At 45.5% G+C, this 25,663-nt stretch overlaps 1 protein-coding gene across 1 annotated transcript in view; it reads left to right on the top strand.

The window, feature by feature from the left end:
* Positions 1-8,806: 8,806 nt before the first annotated feature.
* CNR2 (cannabinoid receptor 2) overlaps positions 8,807-25,663 on the top strand; it is a 31,907-nt gene continuing 15,050 nt past the window's right edge. The window contains exon 1 of the mRNA XM_049878256.1: positions 8,807-9,007. The gene's annotated coding sequence lies outside the window, so the exon portion shown is untranslated. The remainder of the gene's footprint in view (positions 9,008-25,663) is intronic.

Genomic DNA, 25,663 nt, shown 5'->3' with positions numbered 1-25,663 from the left:
TGCACATGTCTTAGCTATCCGGTGCTGCTATAACAGAAACACCACAATTGGTGACTTCAACAAACAGAAATCCATTTCCTCACAGTTTAAGAGGCTGGAAGTCCGAAATCAGGGTGCTGGCTCTAAGGAAAGCCTTTCTCTCTCTGACCACTGTTGGGGAAGGTCCTCATCAATCTTCCCTTGGGTCTAGGAGGCTTTTAGCTCAGGGACCCCAGTCCAAAGGACAGGGTCCACTCCTAGCTCTTCTTCCTTGGTGGTAATAGGTCTCCCCATTTCTGCTCACTTCTCTCTCCTTTTATCTCTTGTAACACAAAAGATGACGCAGGACACACCCCAGGGAAACTCTCCTTGCATCCAGTCAGAGCTGTGACCTGAGTAAGGATGTTGCATCCCACCCTAATCCTCATTAACATGGCCTAATCCTGCCTCATTAACATAACAAACAGCTCACTCCCAAATGGGACCATAACCACAAACAAAGAGACTAGGATTTACAACATGTCGCAAAATGGAGGCCAATCAGATCCAAAATGGAGGATAACCACACAATACTGGGAATTATGACCTAGCCAACTTAACACATATTTTTGAGGGACACAGTTCAATCCATGACATTCTACCCTTTGGCCCCCAAAAATTCATGTCCTTACCACATGTAAAACATTTTCACCCCATCAAATCATCCCAAAATCTTAAATCAACTCCAAGTCCAAATCCCATCCTGGGGCAAAACTCTTCTTCATCTGTGAACCTGTGAAATCTAGAGTATAATTATCTGCTTCCAAATTTCAATGGTGGAACAGGCACAAGGTAGACATTTCCATCACAAATGGGAGAAACTGGAGGGAAAGAAGGGATAACAGGCATCAGGCAAGTCCAAAATCCAGCAGAACAATTTCCATTAGCTCTCAAGACTTGAAAATAATCATCTATTCTCTGAGGCCACCTAAGCCATTCCCTGCCCTCCAGATTCTGGGTGTTGGTCATGCTCTCTGGATTCTGGGTGAAGGCTCCTCAGCCCTAGGCTTCAGCTCTGCCTTTCAGGTCCACTGGGAGAGCAGCTCTGCTTCCCCGGCTTTGGGAGGTCCCATTTCCTAGTCCATCTGAGTAGTAACCCTATGCCCTCAGCCCCAACAGATCCCATTCTTCTGCCCCTTGGCCATTGTAGCCCTGCCCCCTCAGCTTTGGGCGGTGGATCTGGCTCCATCCTCCGGGCACTCGTGAAAGATGGCCCCATACTCCAGAACTGAGTTGGTGAAGATCTGACTCTTTGAGGCTTAGGAGGCTGTAGCCCCACCTTTTAAAACCCCGGAGGCCATAGCCCTACCCCTTGATACCCCACAGGTCATGGCTGTATCCTCTGAGGCAGCTCTGCTTCCCTTGCTCTTTGTCTCTTCAGTTTCTGCTTCCTGTTTCCTTGGCCTCTTGGCTCCTCAGCCCCTTGGACCTCTTAGGCTGGCCCAGCCTCTGCTCTGCTCTTCAGCTCTACCAACAAGTGTCCAGAGGCACCCTTCTCTGCCAGTAAACCTCAGCCTGAAGGTACTTAGCTCTCCCACTGCATGGGTCGGCAAGCCTAGCTCTGCTGACAAGTGCCCAGAGGCACCCTAGTCCGCCAGGAAGCCTCCTGCCCAAAGGTGCTCAGCTCTCTTGCTCCGTAGATCAAGTCCTGCACCATCTCGTGCCAGTCTCCTGGTTCTGCTGCCACCATTTCTCTGCCACTGCTTCTTGCCATCTGTGCTGTCTCCGGGGTTACAGCTCTCCTCGCTTCCTTCTGAGCCCTCATCAGAATTGCCTTTGACATCCATAATTCCACCAACAGACTTTTACTATTAGGCACCTTAAAAGTCTTCCATCCTCTACCCATTACCCAATTCCATAACCACTTCCACATTTTAGGTATCTCTTAGAGCAGCACTCCACTGCTGGTACCAAATTCTGCCTTAGTTATCTAGTGTTGCTATAACAGAATTACCACAAGTGGATGGCTTTAACAAACAAATTTATTCTCTCACAGTTTAGGAGGCTAGAAGTTTGAATTCAGGGTGCCAGCTCTAGGGGAAGGCTTTCTCTGTCCACTGTTGGGGAAGGTCCTCAGCAATCTTCCCCTGGGTCTAGGAGGTTCTTAGCGCAGGAACCCCGGATCCAAAGGACACACTCCACTCTCAGCCTTCTTTATTGGTGGTAGAAGATCTCCCCATTTCTGCTTACTTCTCTCGCCTTTCATCTCTTGTAAGATAAAAGGTGATATAGACCACGCCCCGAGGAAACTCCCTTTACATCCCATCAGGGCTGTGACCTGAGTGTGTTGCATCCCACCCTAATCCTCATAAAAAAAAAAAAAAAAGTGCCATCGACATGACCTAATCCTGCCCCATTAACATAACAGACAGTTCACTCCCCAATGGGACCATAACCACAGGCATTAAAAAAAAAAAAATCCTTTCAGTAGAATCAATTCTGACTCCTAGTAATCCTGTAAGACAGAGTAGAACTGCCCCATACTGTTTCCAAGGAGCTCCTGGTGGATTCGAACTGCTAAACTTTTGGTTAGCATCCGTAGCTCTTATCTACTACACCACCAGGGTTTCCATAGAGGCTAGGATTTACAACACATCACAAAATGGAGGCTAATCAGATCACAAAATGGAGGGCAACCATACAATACTGGGAATCAAGGCCTGGCCAAACTGACACATATTTTTGGGGGACACAATTCAATCCATGACAGCACATAATTCAATGAATTTTTACAAACTGAACACTAGTGTATAATCAGCATCCAAATTAAAAAAAAAAAAAATAGAACATACTAGCACCCAGAAGGCCCCAACATACTCCCTTCCATTCACTATCCCCTCAAGGACAACCATTATCTTAACTTTTAAGACCATAGATTAGTTTCAACTGTTTTTGTACTTTGTACAAAGAACCATCTTTATAGTTATAAGATTCATCAGGAGGGGCATTTCTGGGGCATAGCATATCTTGTTTAGTTCTAGGGGATTCTTCCAAACAGTTTCCCAAGTGGTTGAACCAATTTTATCTCCCACCTGCTGTGTGTGAGCGTTCCAGTTCCTCCACATCCTCATTAACACTTGACATAGGCTGCCTTATTTCATTTTTACCTTTCTGGTGAGTGTGCTATGGTAACTTATTCAGTTGAAATCTGCATTAACTTGATGATTAATGCTGTTGAGCACTTTTTCATGTGTTTAATGGTCATTTGCGTATCTTCTTTTGATGGCCACTTTTCTAATGGGTGGTTTGTCTTGAAAATCGTTTTGTATTTTGAAAACTTCATTTTTAATAGTTGCATTACATTCCAACACAGTTGTACCATAATTTATGGAATAACTCCTCTATTATTGGATGTCGAATGTGTTTCCAAGTTCTCACTATCATAAATAATACCACTGTGAACATCTCTGATCATTTGATTAATTTCTTAAAATCTATTTCGAGAAGTATAATTACTGATTCAAATGCTATGAACATGTTTAAGATTCATAAGAAATGATAATGTTACACAAGTTATCTTAGGTAATACCCACAATCATACTTTGAAGATTTCCAGGTGAGGAAGCTGAGGCTGGGAAGGAAGCACCAGCCAACATCACATATTCACACAGGTCACCTGAGACCTTGTTAGGAATGCGGGGTATCCAGGCCACCTCAGTCCTGCCTGCTGAGTCAGCATCACAAGCTCGCTCAGGAATCTCTACTTTAACCAGCTTCTGATGCAGCTAAAGCTTGAGAAACATTGATAGCCTCCAAGTTCCTCATTTTGGGTTCAAGAAATTGAAACCAGAAAAACAGATTGCCTTGCCCAAGGTGATGTACATTCTCCTGAGCTAGAATTTAAACTAAAAAAAAAAAACCAAACCCATTGCCATTGAGTCGATTCCAACTCATAGCAACCTTTTAGGACAGAGTAGAAGTGCTTCCATATGGTTTTCAAGACTGTAATTTTCACAGAAGCAGGCCGCCCCATCTTTCTCCTGCAGAGCAGCCGGTGGCTTTGAACTGGCAGCCTTTTGGTTAGCAGCCAAGTACTTAACCACAGCACCACTAGGGCTCCTTAGAGTTTAAACTTAGATCTAGCCTAATTCCAGAGACTGCTCAAAGCACCATACCACACCGGAAAACCTAGCGTCAAGTTAGTTCCCCAAAAGCTTACACCAAGTTTCACTCCCATCAACAGGTGTATGAGAGTGTCTATTTTACCACACAGGAGTGCCTGTTGTTGTTGTTAGGTGCCATCGAGTCAGTTCTGACTCATAACGACCCTATGTACAACAGAACAAAACTCTGCCTGGCCCTGTGCCATCCTCACAATCGTTGTTATTCTTGAGGCCCTTGTTGCAGCCACTGTGTCAGTCCATCTCATTGAGGGTCTTCCTTTTTTTAAAGCAGATGACCCTCTGCTTTACCAAGGGACCAATCCCGCCTGATAACATATCCAAAACATGTAAGATTTAGTCTCACCATGCTTGCTTCTAAGGAGCATTCTGGTTGTACTTCATCCAAGAGAGATTTGTTTCTCCCAAGACAGATGGCTCTGTCTAACTGAAAGGTAGGCAGTTCAAATCCACCCAGAAACATCTCAGAAGAAAGATCTACTTTCAAAAAATCATAGCCATTGAAAACCCCATGCAGTGCGTTTCTACTCTGACACACGTGGAGCTGCCACGAGTCGAAATCGACTCCATGGCAACAGTTGGTGTTTATCCTATCAGGACCTTGCCAATGCTATTGTCTCTTTTTTCTTTTTTGCCTAATTCAATAAGTGGATCACCATGGTTTAAACATGGCTTATGGAACCACCTAAAAAGGTGCCTGTAGTATAGAATTTGTAATACATACAAATCTTTTTCCATAGAAATATCCCCACCAAGGTTTGTGTTTAGTATTCTAAGATAATCGCATGCCAGGTTTTTTAAAAGCAAAAGATATCACGATTTGGTGAAAATATGTTTTATGTTATCCCACACGCTTGCAGACTCTCTCTTTTTCTGCCCCACTTAATTCAGGCACCAACATCTATATTGGAAACCGAATCATCTGAAGGGGTCAGATGGCCCAGACATGACAAAAGCTGCTTCCCTCTGGCCTACTTGGAAAGGCACCACTGGAGAATGTTCCTCCTTCAATCAGACCATAACTGTGGCTGAGCTCTGGGCCCAGCCTGGAAGATCCAATAGATGGCAGCATCTCACAAGACACGGGCCGTTGGGGATGGAACTCAGAGAAAAAACCAACTCCTGTGCTTGCCCTTCTAGGGGAAAAGGAGAACAGACCTCCCGTATGGGCCCCATCAGCCCTTCCCAGGTACTGGGGGGACTTCAGGATCCTGGAATGACTGAGCAAGATGACCCTTAGGGGTCATCTTGTCCAATGCTACCCAATGTGGATCCAAGAACCGGCAGCATCAGCCTCACCTCTGTGAAATTGTTAAACCAGTTACCGATTCTGACTTACAGTGACCCTGTAGGACCGAGTAGAAATTGCCCCATAGGGTTTCCAAGGAGGGGCCGGTGGATTCTAACTGCTGATCTTTTGGTTAGCAGCTGTTGCTTGCTGTAGCTCTTAACCACTGAGCCACCAGAGCTCCATGAACTTGTTAGGAATGCAGATTCTCAGGGCCAACCCCAGACCTGGCAACTCTGGGGGTGTGACCTGGCAACCTGCCTTTTAATAAGCCCTACAGGTGATTCTGATGTATGCGGAAGTTTTAAGAAACACCTCTCATCTCCAGTGTTCTCCTCTTAGGAATGGGGACCTTAAGACCAGGCAAAGGAAGTAACTGGTCACACAGCCAGGCAATGGCATAGATGACACTGGAACCCAGATGCCCAGTGTTCTTTCCATCTTAGCTTTTAAGCAGCTTCCTTCCTTTCTTCATTCATTCATTGATGCATGCATTCATTCAGTCTACCGCTACGCTGGGCTGCAATGGAGAGCCAGGCATTTCAGTGCAGCCTACTCTTTTTCATCCACTGGGACTTCCTCAAGGCCAGTGGTCCAAGGTTCAGCATCATGAAAGCATCTGCTAGATCTTTTTGAGCTCACCCTTGGTGTTCTCACTCTGACCCAGACAGAAGTCTGAGGTAGGCTGTGAATGGCTCCTACTCTTCAGCACCCTCTAGCCTCCTTTTTCCTCTCTCAGTGCCCCTGGACTCTCTGTCCCAGTCTTTACAGACAATTACTTGCTTTGGGGAAAGGTAGAAGAGCAAAGGGAGCAGTGAAGGCTCAGTGGTAAAATTCTAACCTTCCGTGGGCTACAGCTGGTTCTGGTGGGACAGTGGTTATGTGTTCAGCTACTAACCAACAAGTCGGCAGTTTGAATCCACCAGCTGCTCCTTGGAAACCCTGTGGGGCAGTTCTACCCTGCCCTATAGAGTTGCTATGAGTCAGAATAGAGTTGATGGCAACGGGTTATGTGGGAGACCCAGGTTTGATTTCCAGTCAATGCACCTCGTGTACAGTCATCTTTTGTCTTCAGTGGAGGTCGGCGTGTTGTTATGATGGCGAACAGACTTCAGCAGTGCTTCCAGACCAAGAAAGACAAGAAAGATCTAGCCGATCTACTTCTGAAAATTGGGGAATGAAAACCCTAGGAATCACAAGGGTCTGATCAGCGACCAATCATGGGAATGAAGTAGGGACCAGGCAGCATTTTGTTCCATTGAGCATCGGGTTGCCATGAATTGAGGACCAACTCGATGGCAGCCAACAACAGTAACAACACAAACACAGAAGGCTGTTACTCTGCCCTCTCCCAAGGGGACTAATTATCAAATTAAAGCCCCCCCCCAATTTTTTTTTTTTTTTTTTTTCTGGTGGGGCTAGAGCTAGTTCTAGATCAACCAGAGTTTTGCAACCTCAGCACAACTGACTTTTTAAGCTGGGTAATTCCTGTTGAAGGGGGGTGTCCTCTGCATTGCAGAATTTTTAGCAGCATTCCTGGCCTCTAGACATCCTTAGAAATCCACCAGTTGAGACAACCAAAAATGTCTCCAGATATTACCAGATGTCCCCTCAGGGTAGGGTTGCCAGATGGAAGATAAAACACCCAGTTAAATTTGAATTTCAGGCAAACAATGAATATATATGTCCCAAATTTTGCAGTCCTTTATTTTTACTTGCTGAATCTGGCAACTCTACCTCGGGGGCAAAATCTCCTTTGTTGAGAACCACTGGCCCAGATTCATTCCTCTGTATCTGGGGTGAATCTGGGATGTGGAGGGCAGCTAGTGAGAAGCGCTGATGAGATAATCATAGACTATGAGCTAGGAGGGCAGGAATTTATCATATTCATCTTTGCATCCCTAGTAGATTCTAATTAAATATTTTATATGACAATATATGTGAAAACACTTTGAACCATATCACGTATATTATACCTGAGTACCACAATACCTCAGGGAGCTCGTGGTCTAGTAAACATGGTGTTTTTTTTGACCCACATAACATTTCTTAAAATTTTGACTTTGTGGTCAACATTCTGCGATGGGAAGCTATCACATAAAAGCCAGGATTTCTAGTATCTCTAGAAAAATGTGATACATTTTCCCTGTGTTTGGAATATCTGGCTACTGGATTTGAACTCCCAAGTGGCGAAGATTGGCTGGAGCTAATAGGTGCCTAGAGAAGGACATCATGCCTGGTAAAGTAGAGGGTCAATGAAAAAGACAAAGACCCTCAACGAGACGGACTGACACAGTGGCTGCAACAATGGGCTCAAACATAGCAAATGATTGTGAGGACAACACAGGACTGGGCAGTGTTTCATTCTGTTGTACATAGGATCACTATAAGTTGGAACCAACTCAACAGCACCTAACAACAACAACAACAGGAGGTGCCTGCTAATAGGCCACGTGCTCCCCTATTCCCCACAGTCTCCACCACTCCCTATTGCCCCATTCCAGTACCTTTCATTCACTTATGTTATCCAACTGCTAAACGGGGAAAAGATTGAAATTGTCAAGGATTTCATTTTACTTGGATCCACAATCAACACCCATAGAAGCAGCAGTCAAGAAATCAAAAGATGCATTGCATTGGACAAATCTGCTGCAAAGGACCTCTTTAAAGTGTTGAAAAGCAAATATGCCACCTTGAAGACTAAGGTGCACCTGACCCAAGTCACAGTGTTTTCAATCGCCTCCTATACATGTGAGAGCTGGATGATGAATAAAGAAGACCAAAGAAGAATTGACACCTTTGAACTGTGGTGTTGGAGAAGAATAATGAATATACCATGGACTGCCAAAAAAAGGAACAAATCTGTCTCGGAAGAAGTACAACCAGAATGCTCTTTAGAAGCAGACGGTGAGATTACGTCTCACATACTTTGGACTTGTCAGGAGGGATCAGTTCCCGGAGAAGGACATCATGCTTGGTAACGTAGAGGTTCAGGGAAGAAGAGGAAGACCTTCAATGAGATAGACTGACACAGTGGCTACGACAATGGACCCAAGCATAACAATTGTGAGGATGGTGCAGGACCAGGCAGTGTTTTGTTCTGCAGCACATAGGGTTGTTATGAGTTGGAACTCACTCGACGACAACAACAACAACAACAACACGTAAGGTAGGTCTATTATTTCTGTTTTACAGATGACAAAACTAAGGTTTAGGAAGTTTAAGTGAATTGCTCAAGGTCATACAGCTAAACTGGATTAGAACTCAAGTCCCTGAACACCAGGGCCTATGCCCATGCCCCACCCTGACCAGAGCTCATCATGAGAAACAGCTCAACTGCAAGGGCACGAAAGCTGTGGTATTGGGGACCAGAGGGGAAGTGGGGACAGAGGCGGAAGGCCAGATCTCCTCATGCTCACTCATCTGTGAGACAGAGCAAGAGCAAGGGAAAGCAGGCTTGAGGGCAGGCAGCTCAACAGGAACTCTGACAGAGACCCAGCGCCAGGTCTTGGGAGCGGACACGTAACAGCCGGGATCCCACAACACCAGGCAGGGGTCAGGAGCCCAGCCGCAGGCAACAGTGAGTAACTTTTTAAATTTTCTTTGCCTACTTCCTCATTCCAAAAAGCCTATGGTCTTCTTATCTTACCCCTTCCCTCCAGGGATGTAATAAGCTGGCTTCTGTCTGGGGCAGGGGGTGAGTGTTATATCAGGACTCCTGAGGTTTTTGAAGATGGGTCACAGGAATGCTGAGGACTTGTGGGGTTCGCTCTGGACTTCTGGGGTTCTTTTCTTCAGATGGGACCAAAAATCAGCACTTGGTTTTCATTCCCACAAAGGTCAGAACAGAAGGTAATCATAGCAAACACGCATATAGACTTGAAGTCCCTGGGTGATGCAAGCAGTTAATGTGCTCAGCTGCTAACCCAAAGGTGGGAGGTTCGAGTCCACCCAGAGTTGCCTTGAAAGAAAGGCCTGGTGATCTACCTGATGAATAATCAGCCGTTGAAAACTCGATGGCCCCTGGATGCTCTGTTAACTCAGAACTAAAACCATTCCCAAAGCCCACTTTTCAGACAAAGATTAGACTGGACTATAAATCATAAACTAAGAGTGCGCTCCTCAGTTCAAGCAGATAAACAAAAAAGCAAACCAAACTCATTGTCCTCAAGTCGATTCCAACTCAGCATGAGACCAAATGGGCAGCTCCTGTCTCGAGGCAGGATGAATAGCCAGGAAGGGACAAGAGCTGGTTGAAAGGACACAAGAAACCTGGGCTGGAAAGGGGGAGTGTGCTGTCTCATTATAGGAACTGCAACTAAAGTCACATAACAATATGTATACAAATTTTTGTATAAGAAATTAACTTGAGCTGTAAACTTTTACTTAAAACACAATTAAAAAAAAAAACCCTATGGAGCCCATACAGGTCTATGCTGATACACATGGGTCACCATGGCAAGTGGCAAGGGTAGTGATATAGCCTTACTATGGGTTGGAAACCCTGATGGTGTAGGAAACCCTGGTAACATAGTGGCTAAGAGCTACAGGGGCTAACCAAAGGGCTGGCTGTTCATATCCACCAGGTGTTCCTTGGAAACCCTATGTGGCAGTTCTACTCTGTCCTATAGGGTTACTATGAGTTGGAATCCACTTGATGGCAATAGGTTTGGTTTTATGGGTCAGCACTGCTCTATGGGCCTTTTATGGTTTAATTTATTTAATCCCCGCAGCAACTATTAAAAAAATCCATTGCCATCGAGTCAGTTCCAACTCATAGCAGCCCTATATACAGCATTATTATTATCCCCACTTTACCGATGGGAGGCTAAGTGACTTACTTGAAGTCATACAGGCATTAAGCGAGGGCACTGGGCTTGAACCAAGGCACCCTGGTTCCACGTTCCACCCTTTAACCAGCAACCTATACTGCCTTGAAGTCCCTGTGTGGCACAAGCAGTTAAGCACGTGACTACTAATTGAAAGGCTGGTGGTTTGGGTCCACCCAGAGGCACCACGGAAGAAATGCCTGGCTTCCAAAAGGTCATAGCATTGAAAACCCTATGGAGCACTTCAACTGTGCAACACACAGGATCATCATGAGTTGGAATCTGCTCAATAGCAACTGGTTTGGTTTGGTATACTGCCTTAAAAGTTGCAGGCTTAAATAGCAGGCGGTGGGCCAGGAAAGGACCCCAAAGTGCTAGAACCAAAGAGGCTTTAGAGATCAGCTGGTGAGTTCAGTGCCCTCATTTTTCAGATGGGGAGCCTCAGGCACAGAGAGAAATTTAGGTAGCTAGATAGTCCAGCACTAGACCCGAGGCCAGGTGTCAAATTCAGAGGAAGTTCCTCTCTGTTGAAGGGCAGTGTTAGGGAGCATTGTCCTGGAGGCAGAGCTCTGTCCCACTAGCTCTATGGCTTCAGGAAAATCACTCCACTTCCCTCCGGCTCGCTTCTTTTTCTGAGAAATGTGGACCCCGAGGACATCAGTCAGGGTTGATTAGATGGTGGTGACCACACTAAGACGGGTACTTCGTGGGGCTCCATAGAAGGTAATTGTCAGGATTTTGATCTTCGCCTCATCTTGCTTCATCCACGTCCATTGCTGTGGACCAGAGATGAGAATAAGATGAAGCAGCAGGCTGTTTCTCACTAGAATGGGTGGCATGTAGACACTCTGAGGGCATGAAGTCCAGGATTGAGCCTTTAAGGGCAGAGGAGGGGATGGTGAGGAATGTGGGAAGGCCATAATGACCCTGCCCCCAGCTCTGTTGTCACCTGTGGCTTACCTGGATGTGGCAGCCCCCTGACTGCCCTGGGCTCCAGCGTCTCCTTCCACCAGTGAAGCATGTCTTTACACTTGGCCAACATTCCTGGGATGGCAGGGAAGGCGGGCCAACTGGTAGCCAGGCTCAGGTTAGCAGAGCCCTCAAGCACCAGTCTCCTCTTCCCTCTGGTTGCACCAGTTAATCTACTGCATGCCCTCAGAGGTGCATAGACATTCTTTTATTATCGATATTCAGCAGGACTCGGAGCCCTCATCCTAGTGGGCTGTTTGGAAATTGAACCTTAGTGCATATTGAGCTTCTCTTGCCCCCACCCTCCACCTCCTAGCATCCTATTTAGACTCCCAGGGTCACAAGCAGAGCAGCAGGGTGAGGGAGGCCCCTGGCCTTCATGCCACCCTGGCTCCCCCTGTAATGGATGCCTATTGTCTGAATGGGCTTGATCCCTTAAGTCCAGCCTGTGTGCTTCCTGCTGTCCGGAAATCTTTGCCAAGACTTGAAACCACTGTGCCTTGGGTTCAACCTCTGGGGTGTGCCACCCAGCGATTTCCCCCAGAGGCCTTGCTATCTCCAGAGTGGGGCCCAGGTCCCCAACACTCAAGGGACCCATGAGCTCTGGGGTGATCTCTGCTCTCTCCTTGTGAGGATCTCAGAGGCACATTCTTCTCTCCCCACCCACCTGGGGCACCCAGTTTAAGCTTCCTGAGCTCAGGTTTTCACAAAGGACAGGAAGAATGGTTGTCTTCAAATAGCTTCTGCTTTCTACCCCCACCCCTGTAAAAAGTCCCTGAGCCAGGAGACACAATGGGGACTCTTTGAGGTGAGATGAGGCAGACAGTTGTCCTTATAGATAAAGACAACTAAGGCTCAGAGGCAATAGTGACTTGCTCAAGGTCACCTGGCTGGGAACGGTGGAGCTGGCCTTCAAGTCCAGGTCTGTGGGCCTCCAAAGCTTGTGCTGTCAATAAATGAGTCACATGGAAGACCCAAGTCTCCTTTGCCCTTAGTCAGGTGACCTCAGTTGAGTCACATCACCTTTCTGAAGCGCAGTTTCTTCAGCTCTTAAGATGAAGTCCTCATAGCATTGACAACCTGCCTTCAAGGTGTGTTTGTTTTGTTCTCAAACTAACATGTATTGAGCATTTACCTCACTTTTGGAGCCCTGGTGGCACCAGTCGTTAAGCATTCAGCTGCTAACAAAAAGGTTGGCAGCTGGAATCCACCAGCCACTCCTTGGAAACTCTGTTGAGCAGTTCTACTTTATCCTATGGGGTCAACTATGAGTCAGAATTGACTCAATGTCAACAGGTTTTTTTTTCAGAGCTCTGCAAGCACTGAGACATTACCAGACTTAATTTGCACCACAGCTTGTGAGGGAGATGCTCTTATTACCCACATTTGAGAGATGAGAAACTGAAGCTCACACGGGCTTAAGACCTTGCCCAAGGTCATGCAGCTGGTGGTTCTTGGCAAAGTCAAGACTCAAACCCAGGTCTGTTTGACTCTAGAATGATGTTAGATTATGGGGCGAATCGAGTAGGAGAACGAGTGTGGAAAGGGCTTTGCAAGCTCTGAGATGCAATGCTGGCTCAGGATCAGTCATCGCTGCATGGATGCATTCGTTGCCATCACTTGCAGGGTTGTGTTTCAGGCTCCTCAGCAGTGGACCGCTGGGAGCCTTTGCTGTGTGTCGGAAGGGAAGCATATAATACAAATGTCCCCCCCAAGTGGACATTGGTCTAACGATAACTTTGTGTTGCCCACTCTGTGCCAAACCCTGGGGCTTCAGCCATCGGCCCAGGCGGTTCCTGCTTCTGGAGAATCATCTCTGACAGTCACTGTGACCTTTCCTGCCTCTGCTTGGGCTGTTACCAGCATTATCTGGTTTCATCCTTACCACAGCCCTGTAAAGGCAGTTCTCTTTCTCTCCCCGTTATAAAGGAGGGGCTGGGGTCCAGGGAGAGAAACTGCCTGGCCAAGGCCAAAGGGCCAGAGGTCAAAGTCAGAGGCAGGCAGTCTGAACCCAGAGCCAGGGCTCTTAACCCACAACTATGTGCCAAGTTCAGGGCCAAAAGGAGTAACTCCACTAGCTCCTCTTCCAGGAGAGGACAGGAAAGGATAAAACCATTCTCTCTTTACTCCATCTCCTGGGGAGAAAAAGGGTCACCAGAGAATGGAGGTGCCCTACCCCTACCACATCATCCAAGACCCCAAGTGCCAAACAAAGTAAATGACAGACAAGGGCAGATCAATCCGTAAATCAAAGCAGGAGGAGTCCCACAATGTCATTAGAGCCAGGCAGGGAGGGAAGGCTGCCGGGCATCTCATCCAAACAGGAGGCTGTTGCTGTGGCCTCGGGACAGAAGTGATTGCATGGGTTGGAGTCCTGTGACTTTTGCTTCTTCCCCTCCCCTCCCCCATTGCTCTAACCCCTAGGGGAGAGGCCCCTGATCTATTCACACAGTGAGTCAAAGGCAGCCTCTCCCTACCACAGCCCCCTTCCCACCACTGTTCTCTCGGTGCTCCTCTGTCTCCCTAGGGGTTGGGGCCACCCCAAAGTTCCTCTTTGAAAACCACAGCTGCGTTCACGGCGGTGCCTCTGCCAGAACTCAGCGAGTCCATTCTCTGTGTCTCTTTGCGGGTCTCTCCAGGTCTCAGGAGATTTGTGGAGCTGTGAGCAGGGGGTGCGAGTCTGCTGAGAATCAGGGAGGATGGAGGTGCTCATCAACCTTCTCTAGTCCTCTCTTGAGACCTCTCTTAATAATACCCACTTTATAGATGAGACCACTGAGGCTCGGAGGTGCCTGAAGATACGGCACGGAAATGGCAGAGACAGGATGCAAGCCTGTCTGTCTTTCTACTACTTTCCACCACCTTTTCCCGGAAGGGAAGAGGACAGGATCACAAAAGTGTTCCAGAAGGTTCCCATCATTAGAAGGCCATGGCACTTGTTTCTGTTTAAAAATAAATAAACAAATCAGTGCAAACAGTCATTATTTTAATATTTAAAAGATACATTTCCCTCTTTAAACTGTTTGAGAGTTTTCCAGGGTAAACAGAAGAATCGAAAATGGAAGTTAGTGGCAATCAAACAAACCATTGTCTCGTTATTCAAAACCAAGAAATTTATCATTTGGCCACTGGAATGGCTTTGGCTGATATATTGTTTTTTACATTGTTTTTATCCTTTAATCTTGCATTGTTTCATTTACACCCTTAACAAGCCAATGGTAAAAGACGGAAAGTATCAGGAACTCTGATACCAAAAATGCAAAGAAATAAGGAAGATGAAGATGGTAGCTCCTGCAAATTTACCTCAAGATTCATAATTTGCATTTATCTGATCAAATTTCTTATACGACATATCAGGGAAATTCCAGTACTTAAAATAGTGTCAAAGATTATAAAAAAGAGGAAATAGTATATACTCTTTCTTTTCATGTATTGAGCATAAAAGTGATTTACACCTGCGAGGCATTCGCAGAGAGGTGCTTGACAAAAGAAACCTGAGAACTTCTATTTTATCTCATCATTTAGCAAACATAAAATTCAAAAGAGATTGGGTTTCTAAGCACCAAATGCAAGAATTCCACCTCTCAGTTCATGGAAGAGTTTTTTGTCCTCTTGTTACATTTCAGTCATTTTAATGTGCATTTGTTTTCTGTCATGGATTGAATTGTGTCCCCCCAAAATAGGTGTCAACTTGGCTAGGCCATGATTCCCAGTATTGTGTGGTTATTCTCCATTTTGTGATGTGATGTAATTATCCTCCATTTTGTGATGTGTTGTAAATCCTAGCCTCTACGTCTATGATTATACACCCATTTGGGAGTGAGTTGTCTGTTATGTTAATGAGGCAGGATTAGTATGGTATACATCTTGAGTCACCACTTTACTGGAGGGTGTGACTCAAGTTACCACCTTTACCCCAGTCTGACTGGTGGCCAGTCATCACCCTTACCACCCTTATTCAAGGTATGCCCTTACTTGAATCACATCTTTTATCTTACAAGAGAGAAAAAGAGAGAGAAGCAAGCAGAGATAAGGACCTCAGTACCACCAAGAAGAAGAGACAGGAGTGGAGTACATCCTTTGGACCTGGGGTCCCTGCACTGTGAACCTCCTAGAACCAGGAGACGCAGATCTTTTGGTGGATTCAAACTGCTGATCTTTTGGTTAGCAGCAATGAGTTGTATGGAACCCTAACAAGATTGTTCAGTTTTGCCATCCTGCTAGGCTTAAACTGAGCCATCCCAGAGTCAGAAAAGGGGAACCTTACTATCATAAACAAGGAAGAGCCAGGAGCAGAACACATCTTCTGGACTCAGGGTCCCTGTGCTAAGAACCTCCTAGACCCGGGAGACAAAGAGAGCTATAACACCAAAGATGGTGAGAAGTGGCAGCAAGCATGGCAGAGTCCAGCATCAGAGAAATGGCAGCATCAGAACCAGGAAAGCAATGTGAAACTGTGCGGTGGGCTTCCCAGCTCAATGAATGAGACAGCTACAGTAGGTGTGCCAACCCATGGAGTGCCAGAGCTGAGCTTCTGCTTCAGACAGGAGGCTTACTGGTGGGGTGGGGTACCTCTGGGCACTTGTTGGCAGAGCTAAAAGAGCTTTGTAACACTTGCCCAAGAATGGCAGAGGCCAGGCCAATGGTCGAGGGCCGAGAGAGGACTGTTCTGAGCAGGCCGAGAGGAGCCTATCCTCAGGGAGCTGGGAAGAGGCCTCCCCTCAGGGGCCTGAAAGGAGCCCTGCATGTCTGGGAGGAGCTGTCCTGCACTGAAGAAGAGAGACTTTGCCTACATGCTTCCTGATCCCGATCCTAGTCGTTAACTGTTACTTCCCTAATATACCCCATAACTGCAAATATGATCTGTGAGTTCTGTGTGGCCATTGCAACGAATTATCAAACACAGCAGAGAAGTAGAGAGTGCCGTGGGAGGGACGGCTGGTGTCAGAATTGGTAAGACAGGTTGCAGGAGGGAGGTATGTTTGGCCTCCGCCTCATAGGAATCAGCCTCTGGCTGATGTTCATCTTGATTCTCTCCGCCCCCTTGTGAAGTCAGACGAGAAGGTCTGAAGAAAACGCACCATGCCAATTTTATGCTTATAAAGTGGGGAAAATTAAAATTTGTTTTTGCATATCATGGATATAATTTAAAATAAATATTAGTACAAATTTTAAATGACACACTTATTGGAAATAGTACATTGGTCTAAAAATCACTTCTTTTATCATGGACCTTGGAAAATTATGAAATGGTTCAAATCCCACTGGAGTTTGTAAAATTATGTATTACTGTGAAACAGTTTTCTGAGTCTGAAGAGACGGGAGACAATCTAGTCCAACCTCCTCATTCTATTTTGTTTAACTGTTTAAAATTTGAATATACTCCTTAAGTACCCTTGCAGAGAAAATGCACACATCAACAACAAACATAATAGCTAATATTTATTGGGTATTTACTGAGGACCAGCCAAGTACTGAGCTATGCATTTTCTGTGCTCCACACACTCCATTTATACCAAAAGAATCAGTCAACATTCAACCATTTCAAGAGGTAGTGTATGATCAGGAACCGATGGTACTGAAGGAAGAAGTCCAAGCTGCACTGAAGGCATTGGCGAAAAACAAGGCTCCAGGAATTGATGGGATATCAACTGAGATGTTTCAACAAACGGGCGCATAGCTGGAAGTTCTCACTCATCTACGCCAAGAGATCTGGAAGACAGCTACCTGGCCAACAGACTGGAAGAGATCCATATTTATGCCTATTGCCAAGAAAGGTGATCTGACCACATGTAGAAATTATTGAATAATATCGTTATTATAACACGCAAGCAAAATTTTGCTGAAGATCATTCAAAAGCGGCTGCAGCAGTATGTTGACAAAAAACTGCCAGAAATTCAGGTCAGGTTCAGAAGAGGACGTGGAACCGGGGATATCACTGCTGATGTCAGATGGATCCTGGCTGGAAGCAGAGAATACCAGAAGGATGTCTACCTGTGTTTTATTGACGATGCAAAGGCATTAACTGTGTGGATCATAACAAATTATGGATAACATTGTGAAGAATGGGAATTCCAGAACGCTTAACTGTGCTCATGAGGAATCTTTACATAGATCAAGAGGCAGTTGTTCCGACGGAACAAGGGGATACTGATTGATTTAAAGTCAGGAAAGGTGTGTGTCAGGGTCGTATCCTTTCACCATACTTATTCAATCTGTATGCTGAGCAAATAATCCGAGAAGCTGGACTATATGAAGAAGAATGAGGTATCAGGGCTGGAGGAAGACTCATTAACAACCTGCGTTATGCAGATGACACAACTTTGCTTGCTGAAAGTGAAGAGGACTTGGAGCACTTATGGATGAAGATCAAAGACCACGGCCTTTAGTGTGGATTATGCCTCCACAAAAAGAAAACAAAAATCCTCACAACTGGACCAATGAGCAACATCATGATAAAAGGACAAAAGTTTGAAGTTGTCAAGGATTTCATTTTACTTGGATCCACAATCAACACCCATGGAAGCAGCAGTCAAGAAATCAAAAGACTCATTGCTTTGGGTAAATCTGCTGCAAAGGACCTCTTTAAAGTGTTGAAGAGCAAAGATGTCACCTTGAAGACTAAGGTGTGCCTGACCCAAGCCATGGTATTTTCAATCGCATCATATGCATGCGAAAGCTGGACAACGACTAAGGAAGACCGAAGAAGAATTGACGCCTCTGAATTGTGGCGCTGGCGAAAAATATTGAATATACCACGGACTGCCAAAAGAACAAACAAATCTGTCTTTGAGGAAGTACAACAAGTGTGCTTCTTAGAAGAAAGGATGGCGAGACTGCATCTTACATAGTTTGGACATGTTGTCAGGAGGGATTCCCTGGAGAAGGACATCATGCTTGGTAAAGTAGAGGGTCGGCAAAAAAGAGGAAGACCCTCAACGAGATGGATTGGCATAGTAGCTACAACAATGGGCTGAAGCATAACCATTGTGAGGATGGCACAGGACCGGGCAGTGTTTTATTCTGTTGTGCATGGGTTCGCTGCAAGTTGGAATCAGCTTGATGGAAACTAACAACAGCATTCTCCGTTTAATCTTCACAACAGCTCTGTGTACAGGTACTTTTATTATCTCTATTTTAAAGATGAGTACAGTGAGGCTCAGGGAGGTGAGACGGTTTGCTCAATTTTAATAAGGGGCAGAATCAGAACTTACAACTGTAACTCTGGGCTGCCTCTTAAACCTCTGTCTACCTATTTTCTTCTTATTCTCAGTTGATCTTTACCTGCCAACCACCTCTCTTCACAGAAGGAGGAGATAGAAATCCAGGTCACCTTGCAGGTTAGCGGTACAGTTGGGCCTGGTGCCAAGTCCTGGGCCAGAGACGGTGACATGCTTTCCTCTTCAGGGTCTCAGGGGCTGAAAGCCAGTCGCACAAATACCTACTAATTAATTATATAATAAAGGGGTAGATGGGGCATGCACAAGGGTCAGCTCCCCAGATGTGTGACCCATTCCTTGTCTCTCCTCCTCTGTCCATGGCCTGAGTGCCCACCGTTGTTAGGTGCCCAGTTGGCTCTGACATAGTGACCTTATTTATAACAGTGTGAAACATTGCCTAATTCTGCACCGTCCTCACAATCATTGCTATGTTTGAGCCCGTTGTTGTACCCACTGTGTCAGTCCATCTCATTGGAGGTCTCCCTCTTTCCCACTGAGCTGTCCACCACAGGTGACCCTACTGGTATTAGAGATACCAGTGACATAGCTTCCAGTGTCATAGCAACACTCAAGCCACCACAGTACCACAAACCGTCAAACAGGTAGTGGTGAGTGCCCACAATCACATTTAGTTCGTCCATTAACCTCTATCCAGCTGTCCTTGTGATTCCTCCAGCAACTTTGCTGCCACTCAGATTTAGTACCCTAGTTTCCTCCACTATGAAATGGGAGTGATACCAGCCCCTTTCATTGGCAGTTTGTGTAGAGTGTATGAGTTAATATGTTTAAAGCATGTATAATGGTATCAGGCATACGTGATGCAGCATGTACTCATTTGGTGTTTGTTGAGATTATTGTTACCACGGTGTTTCAAGAACTGAGCTTCCAAGACTTTACATATCACCCCACCACCCACGCCTTCTGCTGGGGGAACTAGCCTGAATTGCCGCCTCAACCCTGCCTATAAACCTATAAACTAGAGTCTCACTTAGGGCAGGGACCCCACCCTTTGGGATCTGGCCAAGCCAAGAACAGGCAGAGTAGCCTTGAGGGAAACCGCAGGTAATTCAGAACAGCCACTTTATGATTAACCCTTTCCTGCCCCACTGCTGTTTAGACATGCCTCCGTGATAAGTTTGTGTCATCATTCAAACAAACAAACAAACAAAAAAAATTAAACTGACCAGTTGCTGTGAATTTGATTCAGACTCATGGCAACCCCATGTGTGTCAGAGTAGAACTGTGCTCCATAGGGTTTTCAATGGCTGATTTTTCAAAAGTAGATTGCCAGGCCTTTCTTCCAAGGTACCTCTGGGTAGACTCAAACCTCTAACCTTTAGGTTAGTGATGGAGTGCATTAACTATTTTAACCATCCAGTGGCTCCATCATCACTCAAAGACCCCCTATACATCTGTATATTCAGTTAAAATGCCTTGTTTTCTATGAAGAATTTCTTTCCTCCAGAGAGGACTTCATGGGCAGAAGGGGTGATGAGCCACTTCCCACCTCCTATTGTGATTTCAACAGTGCTCCCCAAGCCCTTGCCTCCTCCTTCCCAGTGGTTGATGACTAAGATTCCACTAAAGCCTCCCCAGGCTGCAAGAGACCTCTACTCCGTTGTCAGTCACTGACACCTTCATAGGGCAGCTTCAAATCATTTTTCACAGCAGGTTTTCTTTGAAAGAGGGATATACGTCTTTCACTCCTATTATAAAGATGAGGATAGAGGCTGGAGGATCCGAGTGACAACAGAATCACAGGGAGCATCCTGTAGGAGCAAAATTAAGACACATGTCTTCAGACAGCCTAGTGTCAAGGTGCCCATCTTGAGGCCCTGAATCCTGGGGCCTGGTGAGGCAGGAAGCAGGGAGCCTGTCTCACAGAAAGGACAGAGGTCTCCAGGAGGAAGCCAAAGGAGCCAGCTCAGTGACCGGGAGGCAGGATGGTGTGATGGTGTTATGGACTGAATTGTGGCCCCCCCTCAAAATACGTGTTGGAATCCTAACCCTTATACCTGTGGATGTAATCCCATTTGGAAATAGGGTTTCCTTTGTGGCATTAATGAGACTATTATCAGCGCAGGATGTGCCTTAAAACTAACCAGTTTTGAGATATAAAAAGAGCAGATTAGGCACAGAGACAAATAAGCACGAAAGGAGGAAACCTAGATGCCCTGTGGAAATTGCCAAAGAACTGAGGAACACCGGGTTTACAGAAGCTGAGACAAGGATTTCCCCTAAAGCTTACAGAGAGAGAGACTTCCCCTAGAGCCACTTCTCTGAATTCAGACTTCTAGCCCCCTAAACTGTGAGAAAATAAATTTCCATGTTAAAGCCACCCACTTGTGACATTTCTGTTATAGCAGCACAGAAAACTAAGACAGATGGCTATGGGCCTGGGCCTGGCTCCAGTCGAGCTCTGCTTTTCGTGTGACCAGAAAAGTCACTTCATCTCTCTGTGCCTTGGTCTACTCGACTTTAAAACAGAGATCATGATAATAGAACCTCTCTCCCTGAATCACTGTGAGGACGAATTGAGTTTACACATGTCAAGTTTACACAGTGCTTACTATTAAGGTAAACAGCTATTACTATTAAGGTACGATTCCAGCTCGATTCTGCTCCCGCCTGAGCATTGATGTCAGAGCAAGTTTGGTTCTGAAAGGCCATCCCTAAGTTCCCACGTCACAGGCCCTCGGAGGGGAACTTTTGGAACGTTAAACCAGGCATGCTTTTCTCCTTCCTTGTATATGTTCTATCAGGGATCTTCTCAAATGGATCAGTTTTGTGCTTCGAATATCTTGAAGAAGGTAACCTTTCTCGAGGTTTTCACAGTGTTAGAGAAAATTCCTTGAACCGAATTCATTCAACAAATATTTTTTGAGCACCTACTGTTTTTCAGGTAGTGTTCTAGGTACTTGAGATACGACAGTAAACAAATCAATTGAGCCCTGCCCTCATGGAGCTTCCATTCTAGTGCCCTAGCAGTTCATGGTGCTACTGCAGACTCTGATTAGAAAAAGTGGTCCATGAAGGAAAGAATCAAAAGGAGAAATCAGGGGAGGGATCGTGACCAGAGGTGTGAGAAAGAGTGCCCAGGTCCCTCCATCTAGGCCGCCTGCCTTCTGATAGCAGGGACTGGCACTAGGTGCAGCACAGTGCTCACAGTCACAGCCTCCGGAGTCAGGCAGCCTGGGTTCCTATTCAGGCGCTGCCACTTACAAGCTGTGTAACCTCAGGCAAATCTATTCTCACCAAGCTTCGGGTTTCTCATCTATAAAACCACATCACAAACCCCAGTGCTGTTGAGTTGATTCCGACTCGTAGTGAGCCTGTAGAACAGACCAGAGCTGCCCCACAGGGTTTCCAAGCCTGTAATCTTTCCAGAAGCAGGCTGCCGTATCCTCCTTCTGCAGAGCAGCTGGTGGGTTTGAACGCTGACCTTTTGGTTAGCAGCTGAGTGCTTAACCACTGCACCACCAAGGCTTCTTTCTTCATCTATAAAATAGGGAAAATAAGACAACCTACCTCCAAAGGCAGTTGGAGGGTAAATGAGACAATGCATGTAAAAAGCCACTTGTAATGCCTGCCACATAAGGTCACTTTGTACTCTTTCCAACACCTACTGCCTGACCTATGGACTTGCCAGTCCCCACAAAAGTGTGACCCAATTCCTTAAAGTAAAACTCTCTCCATATATATGTATATATTATATATACTGTATATATTATACACATACTTGCATCAAGTCAATTCCAACTCATAGGGACCTCACAGGACAGGGTAGAACTGCCCCATAGAGTTTCCAAGGAGCACCTGACGGATTCAAACTGCTGACCTTCTGGTTAGCAGCCGTAGCTCTTAACCACTACACCAACAAAGTTTCCTATTATACACATAATATATACACTGTATATAATATATATTATATACAATATGTTATATTTAAGAGGGATTTACATATACATATATTAACTTACATATATTTGAGACTGGGCAGTGTTTCATTCTGTCCTACATAGGGTTGCTGTGTGTCAGAACCGACTCAATGGCACCTAACAACAATAACAACACATCTGTTTATAGAGATATATATAAACAGACAGAAATTTATACACATAATATATATGTATATTATATGTACATATGTGTGTAAGGAGCCCTGCTAGCTCAATGGTTAGCGCTCAGCTCCTAACCAAAAGTTGGAGGTTCAAACCACCAGTGGTTCTGTGGGAGAAAAGACCTGGCGGTCTGCTCCTGTAAAGATTTCAGCCTAGGAAACCCTATGGAGCAGTTCTACTCCGTCATATAGGGTCGCTATCCATCAGAATCAATTCAAGGGCACACAACAACAATATACATGCACACATATATGTCTCACTGGTTCTGTTTCTCTAGAGAACCCCACCACTTTGTCATAACACAAGGGCTCAAGTCCTAGCTTCACCTGCTACTCGTGAATTTTGGGTGACTCACTCACCTGCTCTGAATCCATGTACTCAAGGAATGCTACCTTCCTCACATCATACCATGACTCTTCTCTACTTTGTAAATTGTCAGGCTTATATGAATGTGGGTATCAGTCCAGTCTCTGAATGAGAAGTTGCTGGAGTATCAGACAGTTGAAAGAGGAAGCGGATATTTGAAAAGACTGAACAAAACGGTCCTGTGGTCCTTATTTCAAATAAGTCAGCTAATTTACTAAGTGTCTCAGTCATCTAGTGCTGCTGTAACAGAAGTACCACAAGTGGATGGCTTTAACAAAGAGAAGTTTATTCTCTCAGTCCAGTAAGCTAGAAGTCTGAATTCAGGGCGCCGTCTCCAGGTGAAGGCTTTCTCTCTCTGTTGGCTATAGAGGAAGGTCTTTGTCATCAGTCTTCCCTTGGTCTGGGAGCTTCTCCGTGCAGGAACCTCAGGTCCAAAGGACGCGCTCTGTTCCTGGCACTGCTTTCTTGGTACTATGAAGTCCCCATGCCTCTCTGCTTGATCCTCTCTTTTATACCTCAAAAGAGATTGGCTTAAGACACTGTCTAATCTTGTAGATCTCATCAATATAATTGCCACTAATCCATCTCATTATATCATAGTGATAGGGTTTACAACACATAGGGAAATCACATCAGATGACAAAATGGTAGACAATCATCTAATACTGGGAATCATGACCTAGCCAAGTTGACAGATATTTTCGGAGGACACAATTCAATCCATGCCACCAAGCATTGCTTGGAGGTGGGGAAGGAAGAACTCAAAGCAATAAGATGAGATCCGGGTCCTCAGAGAAATGGGTAAGAGTGGAGATTTTCAGTGCCACCAGCAAGTATCTTAACATCTCTGGGCCCCAATTTCCTCATCTCTAAAATGTGGAAAATAATAATAACACCAGTCTCAGGGTTGTTTTGAGGTTTAAATGAGATAATAAAATGCTTAATATAATGCCAAGTACAGAGCAATCAATAAATGTTGATTATTCTCATCATCCTCCTCCTCCAATCTACTTTTCAGATGGCTATACTGGGACGAGAAAGTAAGTGACTTCTCCATATAGCTGGCTGGCGCCAGATCCAGGGCTCAAATCCTGAGCACTGATTCCTAACTTGGAACCCTTTTTTTCCCCACTACATCACACACAGGGTCTATAGGTAGTTCAATCAGGCAGTCAAGATACTGCTTAACAAATTTAAAATAATTATCAAATCTGCACATCAAGAATGGTAGGTATTAGTTTCCCTGTTGACGGATGAAGAAACTGAGGTCAGAGAGTTTGAATAACTTCCCTCAAGGACACGCAGCCCATGAAGGGCAGGGCTGCGTTTTGAACCCAGTGATGTTTTTATCCCAAAGCCTTGGCGCTCAACATTTGCTGCAGTGGAAGGAAGCCTCAGATAGCACCTAGTTCAAGCCCACCCAGGAGGGAGGCTGGAGATACAGACAGTTGAGGAAGGAAGGTCCGGAGAGAAATAGCATGTCCAACAACAGTGAGCCCACAGAACCCAGGGTGAAGGGTGATGTGTGGTGAGTGGACAGCAGGCTTGGGATGGAATCCTTCAGCCCCGCAGGGCAGAAAACCAATAGACACTTAAGAAACTCTAGAAGAGCCTTCAATGGTCATTTGCCCCAATGTTGTCAATTACAGATTATTTTCAAAAAGGACTGGAGGTGGCTTATAATATGAACTAAACCGGTTGCCATCAATTCTGACTCATGGAGACCACACGTGTTTCAGAGTAGAGTTGTGCTCCACAAGGTTTTCAATGGCTGACTTGGGAGAAGTAGATCACCAGGCCCTTCTCCCAAGGCATACCCAAATGGACTCCAACCTTCAAGCTTTATATTAGCAGCTGAGTGCATTAGTGATTTGCACCACCCAGGGACTCCACAATATGAATTAGGACAGTTAAAATAAAAACAAAGCATTAGAAACCACTAACAGGAGTAATAGGAGTCCCTGGGTGTGCAAACAGTTAAGCACCCAATTGCTAGCCAAAAGGTTGGCAGCTCGAAACCACCCAGAGGGGCGTCGAAAGACAGGCCTGGTGATCTGCTTCTGAAAGGTCACAGCCTTGAAAACCAACCCTATGGAGCAGTTCTACACTACACACGTGGAGTCGTCGTGAGTCAGAATCGACTTGACAGCAATTAACAGTAACAATAAAAAGAGTAATAAATGAATCAAGAACCTTGAATGCATAGTTTATAAAGAAAATGTTCTACATTCTACTTTGGTGAGTAGCGACTGGGGTCTTAAAAGCTTGTGAGCGGCCATCTAAGATACTCCACTGGTCTCACCCCTTTGGGAGCAAGGGAGAATGAAGAAAACTAAAGATACAAGGAAAAGATACTAATGGACCACAATTACCACGGCCTCCACCACACTGAGTCCAGTACAACTAGATGGTGCCCAGCTACCATCACTAACTGCTCTGACAGGGATCACAATAGAGGGTCCCAGACAGAGCTAAAGAAAAATGTAGAACAAAATTCTAACTCACAAAAAAAGATCAGACTTACTGTCCTGACAGGGATTGGAGAAACCCCAAGAGTATGGCCCCCGGACAACCTTTTAGCTCAGCAACGAAGTCACTCCTGAGGTTCACCCTTCATGCAAAGATTAGACAGGCCCCGTAAAACAAAACGAGACTAAAAAGAAACAACAGCCCAGGGGCAAGGACTAGAAGGCAAGAGGGGACAGGAAATCTGATAACAGGGAAACCAAG

The sequence above is a fragment of the Elephas maximus genome, chromosome 3 (assembly GCF_024166365.1).
Source record: "Elephas maximus indicus isolate mEleMax1 chromosome 3, mEleMax1 primary haplotype, whole genome shotgun sequence".
In the NCBI taxonomy this organism is placed as follows: domain Eukaryota; kingdom Metazoa; phylum Chordata; class Mammalia; order Proboscidea; family Elephantidae; genus Elephas; species Elephas maximus.
Note: the sequence above shows the minus strand (reverse complement) of the source record. Positions and strands in the feature narration are given on the sequence as shown.